The following is a 14,414-nucleotide window of genomic DNA, read 5'->3' as shown; positions in this document are numbered from 1 at the left end:
GCGACTGATCTGCCTCGCCAGAGATGAGCGCAATGATGGTGCCAACTTGGGCCAGTGAAGCAACATCCTCCACAACTAGATTGAAGAACAAAACGACAACAACTTCTCTGTTCCCCTTCCCCCAATTCCCCAGCACTGTTCCCATTCCCCAATTCCCCAATAAAAATCTTTAAAAAAAAAAAATCAGAAAAAAAATGCCAGCCGAGTGGCTCAGTTGGTTAAGAGCTCGCTCAAGAATGCGAGCTCTGAGCAACAGTGGTTCAATGCCCGGCCCAAGCTGAGCTGCCACTGAGCTTCCAAATGGCTCAGCTAAACAACAAAAAAAAGAAAAAGAAAAAGAAATCAGAAAAAAAAGTAAATTAAACCCAGAGCAAGCAAAAATGAAGAAAAAAATAAATATGAGCATAGAAATAAATAAAATAGAGAATAAAAAATAGAGAAAATCAATGAAACCAAAGATGGTTCTTTGAACAGATCAACAAAATTAACAAACTTTAAGTAGAGGGACCAAGAAAAAAGAGAAAAGACCGAAATTACTGAATCATAAATGATAGAAAGGATATTATTATCAGTCTTATAGAAATAAAAAGGATTATAAAGGAATATTATGAACAATTATATGCTGACAAATAAATAACCTAGATGAACTGGACAAATTCCTAAAAAGACACAGTCTACCTAAACTGAGTCAAGAAGAAATAGAAACTCTGAATGGACCTATAACAAATCAAGAACTTGAATTAATAATAAAAACACTTCCCACAAAGAAAAGCCCAGAATCAAATGACTTCACTGAAGAATTCTACCAAGTGTTTAAAGAAGAGAATTAAGATGAAACTTTCATAAACTCTTCCAAAAAATATTAAGGAGGAAACACTTCCAAATCATTCCATGGGGCTAGTATTAACCTGATACCAAAATCAGACAAAGATATCACAAGAAAAGAAAAATACAGACCAATACCTACTCTTATAAATATAGATGCAAAATGCTTTACAAATTACTAGCAAATTGAACTCAACAACATAATGATTATATACCAGGACCAAGTGAGACTTATCTGAGGGATGTAAGATTGGTATAATATATCAAATCCAATCAATGTAATACACTGTGTTAATAAATAAGGGACAAAAAAACACATGATTACTCAATAGACATAGAAAAGCATCTGACAATATCCAACACCCTTTCATGATAATAAATAAAACAAAATGCAACAAGCTAGAAATAAAATGGAACTTCCTCAACATTATAAAGTGTATTTATGAAAAACCCACAGTTATTCTTACACTTAATAGTAAAAAACCAAAAACTATCACCCTAAAGTCAAGCATAAAAAAAAAAGAAAAAGATGTCCACCCCTGCCACTTGTATTCAACATTGTATTAGAGATTCTAACCAGGGCAATCAGACAAGAAAAAGAAATATGATATGCCCATATTGAAAAGGAAGAAGTAAAACTATCTGTATTTGCAGATTATGTGATTTTGTATATAGAAAACCCTCAGACATTCACATCCAAAAAAAACCTGTTAATGCTAATAAATGAGTTCAACAAGTTTGCAGAATACAAGATCAATATTTTATAAATATTGTATTTCTCTACACTTGAAATAAACAATCTAAAAATAAAATTAAGAAAATTTCATTTACAAAAGCATTAGAAAAAATGAAACATTTAGGAATAAATTTAACATAAGAAGTGGGAGACATACACATTAAAAAAGTATAAAAATTATTGAAAAATTTTAACAAATAGTTAAATAAACGGAAAGATATCACATGTTCATGGATTGGAAAGCTTAATATTGTTAAAATAGCAATGCTCCTCAAATTAATTTACAGATGCAACACAATCCTTATCTAAATCCCAGTTGCTCTTTTTGCAGAAACTGATAAGCTGATCCCAAAATTCATATGGAAATTCAAGAGACTCATAATAGCCAAAAAAATCTGGAAAATATATAAAAAGTTAAAGGACTCACATTTCCCAATTTCAAAGCTACAATCTTGCCACAAAGCTACAGTAATGACTGTGTGGTACTGGCATAATGATAGACATACAGATCAATGGAATCGAACAGAGCACCCAGAAATAAACCTATACATTTATTATGATCAACTGATTTTTTTTTAAAGATTTTATTGGGGAATTGGGGGAAGGGAACAGCGTTGGGGAATCGGGGAAGGGTAACAGACAGGTAGACAAATTGCTGTTTTTGTTCTTCAGTCTAGTTGTGGAGGACGTCACTTCACTGGCCCATGTTGGTATGATCATTGTGCTTTTCCCAGGTGAGGCAATTGGTCGCCAGTCATTGGCTGGCCGCTCACAGTGGCTCCTGGCAGCTCACACCGGCTGCCGGCTGCTCACGCTGGCTGTCAGCCACTCACGTAGCTCACGGCCCACTGCAGTCCTGCTGCAGCCTACACCGTCCCTGGCGAATTCACAGCAGCCCAGCTCCAGGTCAAGCTGTTGTTCATCATCTTAGCTGTAGAGGGCGAGCGTCACTGGCCCTCAATGTGGGATCCAAACCAGGGCCCTGCTGCTCAGAGCTGGCGCTCCCAAGTGAGCTCTTAACCAGCTGAGCCACTCGGCCAGCCCATATGATCAACTGATTTTGACAAGGGTGCCAGATCATTCAATGGGGGAAAGAACAGACTTTACAACAAATGGTGTTGGGACAACTGGATATCCACATTCAAAAGAATGAACTTGGACCGTATCTAACAACATATAAAAATTAACTCAAAATAGATCAAAGTCTTAAATGTAAGAGCTAAAACTATCAAATTCTTAGAAGCAAACATCTTCATGACCTTGGATTAAGTAATTATTTCCCAGATATGACACCAAAAGCACAAACAACCAAAGAAAAAAATACACAAACTGTACTTCATCAAAATTAAAATAGTTTTACATCAAAAGACACTATGAAAATGTAAAAGGATAAAACATAAGATGGGAGAAAATGTTTACAAATCATATATCTGAAAAGGACCTAACTTCCAAAACATAAAATGTTCTTACAACTTAACAATAAAAAAACAAACCAATTAATAAATGAGCAAAGAATTTGAATAGGCGTTTCTCCAAAGAATATATACAAATGTTCAATAGACACATGAAAAGATGCCGGATATCTTTAGTGAATAGAAAAATGCAAATCAAAACTGTAATGCGATACCACTTCATAACCACTAGATGGTTATAATAAAAAAGGCAGATGATAACAAGTGTTGGTGAAGGTGTGGAGGAATTGGAACATTCATGCACTACTGGTGGGAATGTATAATGGTGCAGCTACTGTAGAAAACAACTTGGCAGTTTCTCAAAAAGTTAAAATAGAGTTACCATATGACCCTGCAATTTCACTCCTAGACATATATACCCAAGAGAACTGAAAACATATATTCACACAAAAACTTGCACATAAATGTTTATAACACCATTATTTATAATTGCCAAAAAGTGGAAACAACACAAATGTCCATCAACTGATGAAAGGTTAAACAAAATGTTCTATATCTATACAATAGATTCTCATTCAGTCATAAAAATGAAGTACTGATACATTCTACAACACTGATGAAACGAAAGAAGCCAGTCACAAAATGCCACAGATCATATAAATTCATTTATATAAAATGTCCAGAACAGACAAATCCATAAAGATAGAAAGCAGATTCTTTATTGCTTGGGCTAGGAGAATAGAGGAAATGGTAACTGCAAATGGGTACTTGTTTTCTTTTGGAGATAATGAAAATGTCGTAGGATTGGATAGTGATAATGATTTCACAACCTTCTGAGTATATTACAAACCACTTAACTGTACACTTAAAAGGGTGAATTTCATGACATGTGAATTAATCTTCAATTTAAAAAATATCTGAATCCTGGGAGTAACAAGTTGTATAAAATGAACTATATTCTGGAGTGTACTCTGCTGTGTTACATGCAGGGTGAGTGTAAAATGGAAGAGGGCAGTTGGAGGTATATTGCTAGGAAAATGAACAAAATCAACAGTTTGTTTGTTTGTTTCCTTCAGGCAGAAATATTCATATACACGCATGATAAGGAGGTTAGTGACTATTTCCAGAACCGATACAGACTGTGAAAAATGAAGTGCCTAGTGTTTAGATAAGTCATTTGTGGTTTTAAGACCAAGAAATGCAAGGTGTTTCAATTCTTAGATCACACTTTTTTATTAAGCAAACAAAAATAATGGGATAGTTATATTTAAATTAAAATCAGTGCCCCTCTGCAATCAGGCCCTCTAGCCAAACATGTGCTGTGACATTTTTTTCTGTCCTAATTAGCATGGTCTTTTGGCTGAGAGAAAAGAGCATGTCATCAAAAAAGAGAAAGTAAAAAAAGACTATATTTGAAAAGTCTCTACTTTGGTGTTAAGAAAATGAAACGTCCAATAGTTTTGTACTTCCACTATAGAGGAAACACAGACAAATACATTTCAGAATAGCAGTTACCTACAGAGAGGAAGGGCGAGAGAAGCAATAGGGAGAGGGGAGAGAGTTGAGGGGTGGGGGTCTCTATCTTTAAAATTATGTTTTTTAAAGACAGAGAGATAAAGCAAAGTATGCTTTTTAATTGTAGTGATAGATACAGCAGCATCTGTTATTTTAGTTTCTGAACTTTTCAACATGTATGAAATATTTCAAAATTTAAGAACTACTTTTAAATTATTTGATATTTAAAATGTGATATATTTGTCATTAATAATATGTGCTCAACATGAACACATTTCATGCTTTATTTTACTGTTTAAAAATTTCTGGTTGTGGTTAATAAGTACTGCTATCAGCTGGCAGAAAGTCCTTAAAAATACATTTGATCAGTCATGAAACATTTATTCAGGACCTAACATGGTACCAAGTGCCAAGTGCTATGAAAGGTGCTCATGAAACAAGATAAATAGGAGACTCTGTCCTTAAAAACCTCTTGTCCTAGTGGGTAACTCAAACCACTGAGTGGATAATCCCAGTACAATTTAGTAAGTGTTATGAGAGATATATTCAGGAGTTATGGACTCAGAAAAGGGAGTGAAAAAATATATATATCAGTCACATGTACTCCTGGATTCCCCCAGAGGAGAATGGAGGGAGGAGAAAACAACAAAGGAGTGTTTATTTTATTTAGCATAGCGATACAACCATCAAATGTAGGCCACAAAACTAATTTTTCCCTCCATAATTTTTAAAGCTTTAATTTTATACAGTTATTTTAGTCAAAGGCATTTAGTCAACTACAAAATTCCTGCATACTTATAGTGGGGAAGCTTTTATAACTAATTTTTATGGTTTACTACAATTGGACATGTCATTGGACATGGATTGTTTCATTAAATCTTCATAACATCTCTGGGAGATAGGTGCTATTATTAGCCCCATTTTCCAGATGAGGAGACAGAGCCATAGAGTAACTAGGAAATTTGTTTGAGCTTGCAATTCCAGTTAAACAGAGCCCTTAGCCATCTGTTCATGCTACATCAATGTCAGTTATAGAAGGGAAAATTAAAGATCTGTAGAACCCTGTATTAACACAGAGAATATTTTTTATCACAATGCTTGAAATGCCACCCAATCTTTAAGATGAAAGAAGCCCTTAAACTTATTTGGCTTACTATATCTTAGTAATGGAATGCTTGCATGTTTAGCCTTATAACTCTGTAATGTGAGCAAAGGGAAACCAATTGAATAGCATTCATTTTTCGTGATTGAACAAGTGAATTTGGTTCTGGTCAATTGAAATGTTCTACCCAGGACTCTCAACAGGATGGTGATTGATGTTAAAAAAAAGGGCCCTTATTGAGACCTATTGGCTGTTTTATAAATGAAGCTCACAAGGATCCGATTCCTTAGTGGTATTTGGACTAGGGGGACACAGTGCCATTGCCAACCAGCAGGGTGTTAGAAAAAAAACAAAAAGAAAAGGCATGTATTATTTAATAGAGATCAGCTGCTAAAGAGACACTTATCAGAACCCCTTTGTTCCCAAGGCTGGGAGGATTTGCCACAGACTCCCCAAACAACAAGAATGTAAGCAGTGTTGGACAGATGAAAAACACATCAAAAACCGCCCAGGAGCCCAGAAGCCCAGGAGGCTGGACAGATAGCCACCCCTGAGAGAGAGTGCAGAGGATGATGGTCCAAACAGCTCTCCCATGTGCAATGCCAGACTCCTGGGACAACTAGGGCTGAAGCTTCAGGGCTGCCAAGAGACACAGAACTGTTGCCATTTAAATAAAGGCTAAAAGAAAAGGCCAAACTGCTGTATTTTTATTGTTAATGGATTTTAGCTTAGGTCTGGGTTAAGTGCATTCCCGTGTTTCTCAGTGATGCAGCCACCTGACAGACTGCACACCCTCCCTATCCATCAAGTGTGGGAACAAATTTGGTTGACTCTCTTCCACAGAGATCTTGGCAATCACACAGCTGTTGTGCTTCCCACACAACAGTGTTTTCTTGTATTTCCAGCAACCTTTACTTCAATCCTTTGCTTCCACCTCTGCTTGCCTTCCTCAGACACTGCGTTATGTATGACATTGCTTTGTGGGTTCTCAAGACTTCTTCTATTCTTTGTTATTTGACCAAGACTATGGGTCACAGTGATGACAGTGACAGTCCTTAAAGAGGTCAGACCAAGGCTGAGGGGCCATCCAAATCCCTGGCAACTTATTTCATTGGAACAGTGCATAAAGCAGGAATTCTGACTGGGTATCCTGGCTTTGTAGCTTACTTACCTCTTTGCTTTTCCTGTTTTTAAGAACAGGAATTAAACAGAAGGCTAATTTTGCTAGAGTTTCAGAAAGTAACACTCAAATAGTAAATTACCTAAACAAAGTGACCTATTTATTCACAGCCACAACTGATAAGAAGCATAAAAGCACTCTATATGAAAATGCATACAAGGAGGGATATCTTGGCCCCAGAGGTTCCCTTCAAAGGAGCGAGGGACCCCAGCCCCTTACACCAGCCTCCCATCCTGGAGTACTGGTGCTGGGAAAGGAAGCCAGCACAACATCTGGCTGTGAAAAGCAGTGGGGATTTCAACCAATCAGGTGGGGCTGAAGGCTGTGGAAAACCCAGACATCCTTTTAAATGGCACAGCACAGACTCGCTCGTTCACAGGCACTCACCTTGGATTCCAGCGGGGGGGACAGTGACTCTCCCATAATGCTCTCTTTCTTGGAAAACTGTCATAGTACACAGGCCCCAGGGAGGCAGTGGCTGTCCTCTGTGTGCTCTGAGATTTTTGTTGAGTCGCTTCAGGCTCAGCACTGGCACCAAACCAGAGTCTACATTAACCTGGTGACCACAACTCTTCCCACTCTAGTGACTCCCTGAGACTCTTCCTCACCCAACTTACATACCACACAAACTTTATCAGTGGCTGAACTCTAAGGGATCCAGCAGGTGGCAATAGACCTCCAGGTGTCCTGGCTTTTTCCAGAGTTACCCCAGGCCTAGTACTGGAGGCAGCCATCCTCAGTTCATAGCGTGGCCTCTTCCACGTGCCTCCAGGTTTAGCACAGGCAGCAAACAACCATGGATCACTTTGTAGCTCCTATTAGGTGGCCCTTGGCTAGTCATAGGCAGTGGTTGACCTGAGCCTGCACGAGAGTCCTTCGCAAGAGGCTCCAGAACCAACATGCTTGGAGGTTGGCTTCAGACCATAACAGGGCACTGTCCAATTAGACCCACAAGCAGCATACACAAAGGGTGGTCTCAACAGGCACCAGAGCTCAATGGGGTGAATTCCACTCAGTTGGGTAAGCCCCCCGTATAGCAGCCCATAAGCTGTAAACATAGCCAAACCCCACACCCAGTCAGCCTGAAGGTCTATCCACCCATTGACATGTCAATAGCAATCAAGGCTCAACTGTAACAGGAGAGCACATATAACCCACACAAGGGACACTCCTGGAGCACCTGGTTCAGGTGAACAGGGAGACTGTGCCACTGGGCTCCACAGGACACCTACTACATGAGGCCGGCCAAGACGGGAAGACACAGCAGCCCTACCTAATATATGGAAACAAACACAGAGAGGCAGCCAAAATGAGAAAACAAAGAAACATGTCCCAAGTGAAAAAACAGGAGAAAAATCCAGAAAAAGAACTAAAGGAAAGGGAGGCAAACAATTTAGCAAACACAGAGTTTAAAGCAATGGTTATAAGAATGCTCAAGAACTTAGTGAAAACTGCAACAAAGAAATAGCAAGCATAAGAAAGGACATAGAGCCCACCAAAAAAAAAAAAGTCAGGAAAGAAGAATACAATAACTGAAATGAAAGATGCAGTAGAAGGAATCACCAACATTCTAGATAAAGCAGAGGATCGAATCAGTGATTTGGAAGACAAGGTAGCAGAAAACACCCAATAGGAACAGAAAAAATAATAATAAAAACAATAAAGAGAGTTTAAGAAACCTCTGGGACAATATCCCACATTACAACATTCACATATAGGGCAACCAGAAGAAGAGAGAAAGCAGGAGACTGAGAATCTATTTGAAGAAAAAATGACTGAAAACTTTTCTAACCTGGTAGAGTTAATAGATATACTAGTCCAGGAAGCACAGAGAGTCCCAAACAGAATGAACCCAAACAGGCCCACACCTAGACATATTATAATTAAAATGGCAAAGGGTAAAGACAAAGAAAGAATCCAAAAAGCAGCAAGAGAAAGGCAACTAGTCACTTATAAGGTATAATAGCTCCCATAAGATTGTCAGCTGATTTCTGAACAGAAACTTTGCAGGCCAGAGGGGATTGGCAGGAAATATTCGAAATGATGAAAAACAAGGACCTACAAATAGTACTACTCTACCCTGTAAGGCTATCATTTAAAATTGAAGGACAGATAAAGAACCTCCCAGACAAGAAAAGGCTAAAGGAATTCATCACCACCAAATCAGAGGGGCTTCTTTAAGATGGAAAAAGAAATCAAAATTATGAATAATAAAATGGCAATAGCTACATGTCTATCAACAATTACTTTCAATGTGAATGGATTAAACGCTCCAATCAAAATTCATAGGAGGGCTGAATGGATAAGAAAATACAACCTTTATATGTGCTACCTACAAGAGACTCACTTCAGATTGAAAGACACACAGAGTCAGAATGTAAAAGGATGGAAAAAATATATTTTGTGAAAATGGAAATAAAAAAATTAAAAAATCAGGGGTAGCAATACTTATACCAGACAAAATAGATTTTAAAACAAAGGCTATAACAAGAGACAAAGAGGGACCCAGTAATCCCACTTCAGGGTATTTATCAGAAGAAACCCAAAACGCTACTTGAAGGGGATGTGTGCATCCATATGTTCATTGCAGCATTGTTTACAATGGCCAAGAAGGTCTGGATGTGTGTCAATGGAAGAATGGATAAAGGGTGTGTGTGTGTGTGTGTGTGTGTGTGTGTGTGTGTGTGTGTGTGTGTGTGTATGTGTATACCCTTTATATATATTCCCAGGGAAGGGAATCGGTTCTTGCTGCAGCATGGATGGACCTGGAGGGTGTTGTGCTGAGTGGAGTGTCAGACAGAGAAAGACAGATACAATGTGATTTCACTTGTATGTGGAATCACAATGTGATTTCACTTGTATGTGGAATCTAAGAACAAAATTAACAAACAAAACAGAAACAAACTCATAGATACAGAAAACATTTTGAATGGTTGCCAGATAGGAGGATAATAGGGGGTATAGGTGAAAGAAGGGAAAGGGATTAAGAAGTACAAATTGATTGTTACACAGTAGCTATGAGAATAGCATAAGGGATACAGTCAATAATATTGTAATCACTACATATGGGGTCAGATGGGTACTAGATTTGGGGGCATGATAGATAGGAGGGATTTGGGGGGCAGAGTGAAAAAGGTGAAGGGATAAAAAAGTACAAATTGAGGGCCGGCTGAGTGGCTCAGTTGGTTATGAGCTCGCTCAAAAGTTTGAGCTCTGAGCAACAGCGGTTTGAGTCCAGCCCGAGCTGAGCAGCCACTGAGCTGCCAACAGGTAGCAGGATGGCTCAGCTTAAAAAAAAAAAAAGGTACAAATTGGTAGTGACAAAATAGTCCTGGAGGTGTAAAGGGAAGCATAGGGAATATGGTCAATGATATGGTAATAACTATGTATAGAGCTAGGTGAATATTAGATTAATTAGAAAGATCACTTCTTAAATTATGCAAATGTCTAATCACTATGTTGTACACCTGAAATTAACATAAAATAATATGAATGTCAACTATAATTGATAAATTTAAGAAAGGGGAAGGGGAATAAGAGATCCAAATATTTAGGTATAAAACAAATCATGAGGATGTAGCGTACAGCATGGGGAATATAGTCAATAATGTTGTGATAGCATAGTATGGTGTCAGATGGTTGATGGACTTATCACAGTGATCACTTCTTTAAGTATATAATGTTGAATAACTATGGTGTACCCCTGAAACTAATATGATATTGTATGTTAGCTATACTTTTAATACAATCTTTAAAAAGGAAAAGGATATAACATTATAAGTTTAAAAACTGAACTAAATATTTAGTTTACATTCTCTACTTAAAATTTTGAAAGCTACCATGGATAACTAAGATCAAGATCTTAGGTCCTTAGTTTGCAGGGTAAGGTCACAATTCAGAAAATGATGCTTTGTATGTTCAACAATCTCAAAGAAAATGGGGTCCCCAGATTTGAGGTTTCTTACAGACAGCTCTTCTATAATGGTTAGGATTTCATGTGGTTGTGGTATTTCCAGAATGAAGGACTAAATCAATCCTGATGAAACTCTGAAAGAAGCCATGAAGTCTAAATGCTTCAAAGCCAACACTTCAACTGCTAAATCATTCCCTCTGTTTTAAAGGAGTGATTATTTTATTGGCAACGGGGGTGGAGAGAAATCCTTCACTAGTAATGCATATGGACACATCATCTCCATGATTACATTTGAAAGAAGACAGAATCTGGGGAAAACCTCCTGATTCATTCAGACACATAAATCATCCCAAGGAGGAGGTTACCCCATTTTCTCTTGAACTCTAGTAGGAAATTTCCCATGCCATAATTGTATTTGTTATAGTGCAATGATCAAAGTGAATAAATTCCTCCATCTATCCCCATTCAGGGAAAACATATGGCATCACTAGGAAAGTCACATGTAAAGCTGATTTGTCATATAGATGATTAAATACCAATGGGAGAAGGGAACATTGGGGAGAGCAAAAGCATTTAGAAGAGACTAAAAACATGAACTCCAGGAGGCACATGGGTGTATATTCTACTTCTGTAAAATTTAAAGTGGTAGGTATACACAGAAAACACACTGTGTATGTTTTCATGAGGTATGACCATGAGGTATGATCATGAAAGGAAAAGAGGACAGATTCCTAAAAACTAAGTAATTTCATTCAGCAGCTGTGCACACAGAACCAATTAGGTCTTCATCAGAACTTAGGGGTTCTGGGAAGCAGCAGACATGTCCATTCGGAGTCTGCTGATTATCAGAGAGTCCCATTTATTATACCAGTGCTCTGTTGGATTGCAAGGAAAACATTACCAACTAGTTATAAAACAAGGAGGTAACATTTTCTTCCCCTTCCGATTGGAAAAGATCAGAAAGTTTGATAATTCCCAGAATTGGTGTGGCTACAAAGAAATAGATACTGTTGAAGTTAGTAAGATCTGGAAAATGCTGTTTGATCTATATTCATCAAAAATTTTCATTGACCCACAATTACAGGACTGGGAATTTATCTTACAGAACAGGCACAAGATAGAAAAACATATGTCCATGAGTATCTATTGTAGCATTTTTATTCTAGCAAAACATGGAAGAAATCTGAATATCTAGCAGTGGAGTCACAGTTAAATGAATTAGAGTAATCCATTCAATAGAAAAATATGCATCCTGTAAGAAGAAAGAATAAATTAATCCAAATTTTTTTTAAATCACAGAATATGAGTCCCTTGTGTTAAAAGAAGGAAGGAAAAAAAGAAAGGAGGGAGGAAGGGAGGAAGGAAGGAAGGAAGGAAGGAAGGAAGGAAGGGGAAAAATTGAAAGCACAGGCATACCTGACAAATGTTGATTTATAAAAAGAGGAGAAATAACATAAAATACCTGGAAATTTACATAAGACACTGTTTTTAAGTAATAAGCCCCCAAAAGTGAGAATTTGAAAAAGAAAGGATTTTTACTTTTCATTTCATTTTATACCCTTTTATTGCATTTGATTTTTTTCTTCTAAATAAGCATATGAACATATAATTTTTAAAAGCTAACTTACAAAACATCATGTACAGCTCAAAGTTTTCTCTTTTTCTTAATCGACCATTAAATACAATAAGCCTCACTGATTTTAAGTGAACAATCCAATGAATTATGACAAATGTATATAGTCATGTAACCCCCATCATAATCATGAAACAGAATACTTCCATCACCCCTAAAACCTGTTCCTACCCCTATCCTGTAACCCTATCCCTGGGACCCAGAAACTACTGATCTGCTTTGTATCACGAGTTTCGCTCTTTCTAATATTTCATATAATGTAATCATACAAAATGGAACTTTGCATCTGGCTTTTTCACTCTGCATAATACTTTTAAAATTCATCTATGTTGTGTCTGATAGAAATGAAACATGTAATATACACACACACACACACACACACACACACACACACACACACACCAGTTTGTTCCTTTTTACTGTTGAGTAATATTTCATTGTGTTGATATGCCACAATTTGTTAATCAGTTCACCAACTGATAAACATTTGGGCTCATTCCAATTGTTGACTATTATAAATAAAGCTGATCTGACTATTCAGGTACACGTCCTTCTGTGGACATATGCTTTCATTGTTTTCTCGATAAGTAACTACGAATAGAATTGCTCTGAATCGCACTGTTTCATTGATTTTTTTTCTCTATTTTTTCTCTTTTCTTTCTCATTGATTTCTGCTCTAGTCTTAATTATTTCCTTTCTCTGTTTATTTGGTGTTAAATTTTCTCTTTCTTTTCTGGTTTCTTAAGGAAGAAGTTTAAATCATGGATTTGAGAACTTCCTGTCTCTAACAGAAATTAGCTTTAAATTTCTATCTAAGCTCTGCTTTCACTGTATCCCAATATTTTATTCAGTTCAAAATAATTTCTAATTTTCTTTGTAATTTTTTCTTTGGCCCATTTTTTTAAATTACGTTGTTTAATTTCCAAATATTTGAAAATTCCTGAAATAGATATTTTTGTTATTGATTTCTCATTTAAAGTTTTTATAATTAGAGAACATACTCTGTATAACTTTAAACTTTTTCATTCTATTAAGATTTGGTTTACCCTAGAATGTGGTCTACCTTGGTGAATATTCCATGTTTAACTGAAAGGAATATTTATTCTGCTGTTGTTGAGTGAATTGTTCTAAAATGTCAATTAGGTCAGTTTGGATGATAGTCTTCTTTTCCTCATTGATTTTTTTGTCTATGGATTCCATCAGCAAAGACGGCAATTAAAGCCTCCAACTATAATTGTGGGTTTGTCTAGTTCTCATTTCATTTCTAACAGATTAATTTCATAAATATTTTGAACCTCTTCTATTACATGAATTAACTTTTAGACTTGTTAAGTCCTCTTAATGAATTCACCACTTCATTACTATGAAATATTCCTGTTTATCCCTGGCATATTCCTTATGATGAAATTTACTTTGATATTACTATACCAAGTACAAATTTCTTTTGATATTCTTACAGAATATCTTTACATCCTTTTGCTTTTATATTATTGGTTGTCTTTATATTTAAAGTGGGTTTCTTATAGATGACATATAGTTGAGTTATACTTATTTTTATCTAATATGACAATCTTTGACTTTTAATTGGTGTGTTTGCACCTACAGTGTACTATACGGTAGTCATTGGCCATATGTGGCTTTGAGCACTTGAAATATGGCTATTATAAATTGAAATGTGCTTTAAGTGTAAAATACAACAAAATTTTGAAGATTTAGTCTTATATAAAAACAAAGTAGAAAACATCTCAAAAACATTTATCAGATTACATATTGAAATGATATTATTTTAGATACTTTGGGTTAAATAAAATAAGTTATTAAAATTATTTTCACATTTTATTCTTTATGTGACTACTAGAAAATTATAAATTATATATGTGGCTTATATTTCTATTTTAAAAAGCTAGTTTAGACAATTTAACATCATTGTCAATGTGGTTGTGTTAAAACCTACTCTTCTAGGGCCGGCCGAGTGGCGCAATGGTTAAGAACTGGCTTGGGACGCCAGAGGGCCCAGGTTCAGATCCCACATATGAGGGCCAGTGACACTGCCCTCCACAGCTAAGATGCTGAACAACAGCTCAACCTGGAGCTGGGC

The sequence above is a fragment of the Hipposideros armiger genome, unplaced genomic scaffold (assembly GCF_001890085.2).
Source record: "Hipposideros armiger isolate ML-2016 unplaced genomic scaffold, ASM189008v1 scaffold_367, whole genome shotgun sequence".
Taxonomy (NCBI): domain Eukaryota; kingdom Metazoa; phylum Chordata; class Mammalia; order Chiroptera; family Hipposideridae; genus Hipposideros; species Hipposideros armiger.
Note: the sequence above shows the minus strand (reverse complement) of the source record.